Genomic DNA, 7,038 nt, shown 5'->3' on the forward strand with positions numbered 1-7,038 from the left:
AATTAATGCTCGAAATTCTCCAAGTCAGGCTTCAGCAATACATCAACCATGAACTTCCAGATGTTCAAGCTGGTTTTAGAAAAGGCAGAGGAACCAGAGATCAAATTGCCAACATCTGCTGGATCATGGAGAAAGCAAGAGAGTTCCAGAAAAACATCTATTTATGCTTTATTGACTATGCCAAAGCCTTTGACTGGGTTGATCACAGTATACTTTGAAAAATTCTGAAAGAGATGGAAATACTAGACCACCTGACCTGCCTCTTGAGAGACCTGTATGCAGGTCAGGAAGCAACAGTTAGAACTGGACATGGAATAATAGAGTGGTTCCAAATAGGAAAAGGAGTACGTCAAGGCTGTATATTGTCACCCTGCTTATTTAACTCACATGCAGAGTACATCATGAGAAACACTGGGTTGGAAGAAGCACCAGCTGGACTCAAGATTGCCAGGAGAAATATCAATAACATCAGATATGCAGATGACACCACCCTGATGGCAGAAAGTGAGGAGGAACTAAAAAGCCTCTTGAAGAAAGTGAAAGTGTAGAGTGGAAAATTTGACTTACAGCTCAACATTCAGAACACTAAGATCATGGCATCTGATCCCATCACCCCATGGGAAATAGATAGGTAAACAGTGGAAACAGTGTCAGACTTTATTTTTGGGGCTCTAAAATCACTGCAGATAGTGATTTCATCCATAAAATTAAAAGATGCTTACTCCTTGGAAGGAAAGTTATGACAAACCAAGATAGCATATTCAAAAGCAGAGACATTACTTTGTCAACAAAGGTCCGTCTAGTCAAGGCTATGGTTTTTCCTGTGGTCATGTATGGATCTGAGAATTGGACTGTGAAGAAAGCTGAGTGCTGAAGAATTGATGCTTTTGATATGTGGTGTTGGAGAAGACTCTTGAGAGTCCTTTGGACTGCAAGGAAATCCAACGAGTCCATTCTAAAGGAAATCAGTCCTTGGTGTTCATTGGAAGGACTGATGCTAAAGCTAAATCTCCAGTACTTTAGACATCTCATGAGAAGAGTTGACTCATTGGAAAAAGCTCTGATGCTGGGAGGGATTTGGGGGCAGGAGGAGAAGCAGACAACAGAGTATGAGATGGCTGGATGACATCACTGAGTCGATGAACATGAGTTTGAGTAAACTCTGGGAATTGGTGATAGACAGGGAGGCCTGGGGTGCTGCGTTTCATGGGGTCACCTAGAGTCAGACACAACTGAGCTACTGAACTGAATTGATATAACCTGTGATAACCTGAAGTGACTTAACTTAGTAGTGATAACCTGAGGTGAGAGAAAAATCCCTGTTGCTAAGAGATAGAGAACTATTCTAAATTTCATTTTCAGGATTGCTAATTTTCAAATTCATACATTACAGAAGCCTGTGGAGAATAGTGGAAAACATTCTATAGAGACAGAAGAGGACTTTATTATCTGATATCGGTTAAAAGTGTAACATATAAGATGTATGATTTGGACCAATGATTTAAAATCTCTAGACATTTAAGTGAGTGAGTATATACATACTATTCATAGAACATTTACTCTGAGCCAGGCATTGTGGGTTGTATGCCTCCACATGATCCATAGGCATTTTATGTACCTTTTCTGAAATATATCTTATGACAATATAATAAACTTGAGTAAAAACTAGCATTATCTTATAAATTTGGATTATTTTTGAGAAAGCATAGTAATTTTCTCCAAATAATATGCAAGTAGCAAAGCTAGGATATGAAAGCAATAGTAACAACTATGTTTCATTGTATTAATTTATCAAGAGTGATCTGTTTAAACATATATATTTTCATTGGAGTATAATTGCTTTACAATGTTGTGCTATTTTTTTGCTGTACAGCAAAGTGAATCAACTATACATATATGTATACCCCTTCTTTATTGGATTTCCTTCCCATTTTGGTCATTACAGAGCATAAAACTATCCTTGGATTATGCTCAATACACTTTAAAAATTACTATGCAGTATTCCATAGTAATTGTTTCCAAGTATTCCAGTAATAACATATTCCATAGTAATATTATTCCAGTATTCAAAGGATCAAATTTCAACAACAGAGGTTCTCTAGAATTTAGTTAAAAACAACTTTTTTTTCCTCAGTGTGTTTCCTACCAGCTATCTTCTAATGTAATCCTTTAATGACAGATTACAACCGTGAGAATATTTAATGTAATAGGTGCAGGAAATTTGCATTATCCTTTATACTAAGAATTATAATGTTAATTAAATAGAAGGAAGAACAAGTTCATGTTTCTGGTTATCTTACAAGAAATAGATAAACAAATGCAGGCTGCCTTGTGACCCTGTTACATAAAATAACAGAGATTACTTTAGAAAAAAACAAGTCCATAAGAACTTCCAAGATGGCAGAGGAATAAGACAGGAAAAGCGCATCCCTCCCCACAAATACATCTGAAATCCATCTGCATATGGAACAGCTCCTACAGAACATCTTTTGAACACAGGCAGAAGACCAAAGACTTCCAAAAAGGCAAGCCAATCTCTTTAGAATAAAAGCATTTAGACCTTCTTCGGGGAGAACAGAATTTCCCACAACATGCTGATGGCCGTGTTTCATCACTTCATTCATAAGGTGGTTAAGAAAAATGACAGTGCTCAACAGTAGGAATTCAGCCTTCACACTGCTGGGCTTTTTATCTTCTTGTTCTGGAAGTAGCAGACAGGGTAATTCAATCAAGTTTTCCACCCACTGCTGTTTGACAAATATGTTCAGATTCTATAGAGGAGTGGGCTCAAGAATCCACCTTGGATGAGAAAAGAAAAAAGAGCAACCAAAAACACTGAGGCCTGCAGGAAAGAGGTGATGAAGACAGATGAGGTTACTGAAGAAGAGGATGAAGAGATAAAGGAGATAAAGAGATTTTTTTTCTTCTTCTTCTGAAGACCATTGTCAAATTCTAAATGCCATCTTTCATGTTTGAAGAGCTTTCAAGATTTCTTCCCAAGTTCTCCCTAAAAGAGAAGCCAGAGTATATACATAATTGTGTAGAAAGTCTTTGTTGCATTAGCTAGTTTTGAACCAGTTCTTAATGAATTTCAAGTTACGTAAGCTGGAAATCTCCATGAAGCAAAATATATACCAGAACTGGCCTATCATGGGTTGTGTTTGCTACGCTTCCCTATTCACAGAGAAGGAAACAAGATTCTCAGATGTGTTTTCCATCAAATGCTCTACATTATATTAATGAAACAAGTGAGCAAAGACCGCCATCACAGCCTCCTTGCCATCATGTCTCCAGTTGTCAGCAGTAGAAACCTGGTCATCCAGCTTGTAAGTTCTGGGTGAGTTAAAAGAAACCCTATATACATCCAGTCCTTTGAATTCTGCTACAACACATCTGTGGCAAGGTGTTCAATAAATCTAAATATCAAACCTATGACAATTGCACTCATCTCACACACTAGCAAAGTAATGCTCAAAATTCTCCAAGCAAGTCTTCAAAACTATGTGAACTAAGAACTTCCAGATGTTCAAGCTGGATTTAGAAAAGGCATAGAGACAAGAAATCAAATCACCAACATCCACTGGATCATCAAAAAAGCAAGAGAGTTCCAGAAAAATATCTACTTCTGCTTTACTAACTAGGCCAAAGCCTTTCACTGTGTGGATCACAACAAACTGTGAAAAATTCTTCACGAGATGGGAATACCAGACCACCTGACCTGCCTCTTGAGAAATCTGTATGCAGGTCAAGAAGAAACAGTTAGAACTGGACATGGGACAACAGACAGGTTTCAAACTGGGAAAAGAGTACATCAAGGCTGTATATTGTCACCCTGCTTATTTAACTTCTATGTGGAGAATCTCATGCGAAATGTCAGGCTGGATGAAGGACAAGTTGGAATCAAGATTGCAGGGAGAAATATCAATAATCTCAGTTATGCAGATGACACCACCCTTAGGCAGAAAGCAAAGAAGAACCAAAGAGCCTCTTGATGAAAGTGAAAGAGGAGAGCGAAAAAGCTGGTTTAAAACTCAACATTAAAAAAAAAACTAAGATCATGGCATCCGGTCCCATCACTTCATGGCAAATAGATGGGGAAACAATAGAAACGGTGATAAACTTTATTTTCGTGGGCTCCAAAATCACTGCAGATAGTGACTGCAACTATGAATTAAAAGACGTTTGCTCCTTGGAAGAAAAGCTAGACCAACCTAGACAGCATATTAAAAAGCAGTGACATTACATTGCCAACAAAGTTCTGTTTAGTCAAAGCTATGCTTTTTTCAGTAGTCATATATGGATGTGAGAGTTGGACTATAAAGAAAGCTGAGCACCAAAGAATTGACACTTTTGAACTGTGGTGTTGGAAAAGACTCCTAAGAGTCCCTTGGACTGCAAGGAGATCCAACCAGTTCATCCTAAAGGGAATCAGTCCTGAATATTCATTGGAAGGACTAATGCTGAAGCTGAAACTCCAGTACTTTGGCCACCTGATGCAAAGAACTGACTCATTGGAAAAGATTCTGATGCTGGGAACAATTGAAGGCACAAGGAGAAGGGGATGACAGAGGATGAGATGGTTGGAATGCATCACCGACTTGATGGACATGAGTTTGAGCAATCTCTGCATCTTGGTGATGGACAGGGAAGCCTGACATGCTGTGGTCCATGGGATCACAAAGAGTCAGACATGACTGAGCAACTGAACTGAACTGAACTGAAACCTATGCGGCTCATTCTCTGGGCCAGCTGCTCAACAAGCTTCCTTGTGAGGAATATGCTTCTTTCATGGCCCAAATTTATGAATTAGCACCAGAGGCCAAATCCTCTTCCAGGTTTCACTCTAGATGTGGCCTTGGCTCTTCTGGAACTACCTGACAAGGGGTGGATGACCCACTTCCCCTGGAGCATGAGAAGTTCCTGAAGCATAAGTTCTTGGTTCAGGAAATCTTGTTTGCCTATTGTATAGACAAGGACCCAGCGGTCCATAGAAAAGCTGTGTCCAGTTTTGCACATGGCCTAGAGTCCTCTGCCACATCCTCATTGGACAGCATGCAGGCATTTCTGGATAACACTCCTGCAGTTTCAGGAGTAGAGAACCACCAAAAGAGTGCTCAGAAAAATTCAACAGAAGAGGATTTCATGATGATGCTGAGGAACAGGGTTAGTGATGAAAAGATCAGCATCAGGAAATCTGCAGTCCAAGTTTTGGTGAGCATCTTGAAATACTGTACCATCTTGTGTATGAGAGGCAAACTGCCTGTCCTGCATAATCAGTGTTTTGATATCACCATGTCTGTCGGCAAGCAGGCTTTGCAATCTCTACTGAGCTGCTGATGGCCCAATCCTGGTGTGTCCATCTACAGAAGACCTGGCTGGAGGGGGTTATCCTGGATGTGATAGACAATGAGAGCTCCTGTCTATGCCCACCTCTAGCTCTCACACCAAGATGGGGACACTATTCTTGATGAGGTCCTCGGGCTGTAAGCACAGCTTTCCCAAGGTGATGATGGCTTGTCCTCTGATCACAGAGGGCATGACTCGCGTGTACCTGAAAGAGGGGCTAGAAGGTGGGCACGGGCAGGAATGTCCTTAACAACATTATCCTTTGTGACCTCTGTGTCCACTACACAGCCCCAACAAACAAGTAAATCCCCCAAATCTGCACACATCTGAAGGACCTGAACCCTTTCTTCCAGAAGCATACACTACTTTTGTTCACCTGACCCCTGCAGGAGAACTTCATGAAGTGAAAGTGTTGCCTGTTCCTCTGTTTCATCAGCACACCAGTAGACCTGAACCCAGAGGTCACCAGCACCAGGGCAGTCTGTCTGGCCCATTGCTCCTGAAGAGGAACCCAGACATATTTTTCTAACACCTCATTGCATTCATTTTGCTCTTCAACAACTTTGAGAAACACAAAAGTTTCAATAGGTTCCCCCAGGTGGAGAGAGAGAAGTGGCTATTCTCCCTGAAAGGGAATATGGACAAGGAAAAGTAGATGAAAATCTACAAGTTTCTTCTGGAACACTACTTCACTGATGAGCAGGGGTTCAACATCACTTCGAGATTCTTCAGCGACATCCTAGTGTACTTCACTGACAGTGACCTCCTGTGGACACAGAAGACAGCAAACTCCTCTCAGACATGTTTGAGGTGCTCAGTTTGAAGGAGATCAGATTGTAGGTATTGAGGGCTAAACCAGACAAGGACCTGGCCCAAGCCAAAGTGTTCATGTAGGAAGTGCAGAAGGAGCTTGTTTTAAGTTCAAAGGAGGAATTTCCTAGAAAGTAATATTCCAATTATCATCTCCCTGAAGTCTGCACTAGAGAAGGACAAGATCCCAGCTCTTTGGGAACTCATGCACTACCTCAGGGAGCAATGTGGGATTACTGAGATGAAATCAAGGACTTTTTTACAGTTGACAAGCAGCTGGTCACAAAACTTGAGTAGGACACCAGGTGCTACTAAGAGCAGCTGACTTAGGAGTAGGAGCTGGGGAGGTAGACAGCCACAGACAGGATGGTCTCAGGTTCCAAGGAGGCACAGGTCAGGTAGGTTGTTCCAAGTTTGGAAACAATGTCAACTCCTGCTGGCCAAGAAAGACTCCATGGTCACTGCTGCAGACCATCCGTCCACATCCAGGCCCCATGCTACCCACATGACTGCATTTCTCTTCCTGGTGCCCAAAGACAGGCTCGTGTTAGTGAGCACCAACATCATCCTGAGTTCCTTCAGGAAGTTTGGGGAGTCATGGAGCTGGTCTTGTGGCTACAGAGTAGAGCTATAAACCTTAGACATGTGTCCTGAGAGCCTGGGTAATCTGGTCAATGTGAGTCCTTAAAGGGCTTAGAGATGGAGTCCAGAGGAGCCATTGACCTGAAAAGGAAGTGAGGGATCAGGACCCCTGAGTGGACCATCCAGAATGTCATGTTCTGAGAGGAAATCAGCTATGTCTCTCACTGGGTTCATCTTTTTCCCCCAGAGACCAGACCCTCCCAACCTGGTCCAGTAGGCTCACCCTGGGAAGTCAGAGGT

General features: G+C 41.6%; 1 pseudogene; it reads left to right on the plus strand.

Annotated features, from left to right (window-relative positions):
- Positions 1 to 5,052: 5,052 nt before the first annotated feature.
- LOC101119217 (condensin-2 complex subunit D3-like) lies at positions 5,053 to 6,486 on the plus strand (annotated as a pseudogene).
- Positions 6,487 to 7,038: the final 552 nt, after the last annotated feature.

The sequence above is a fragment of the Ovis aries genome, chromosome 6 (assembly GCF_016772045.2).
Source record: "Ovis aries strain OAR_USU_Benz2616 breed Rambouillet chromosome 6, ARS-UI_Ramb_v3.0, whole genome shotgun sequence".
NCBI lineage: Eukaryota > Metazoa > Chordata > Mammalia > Artiodactyla > Bovidae > Ovis > Ovis aries.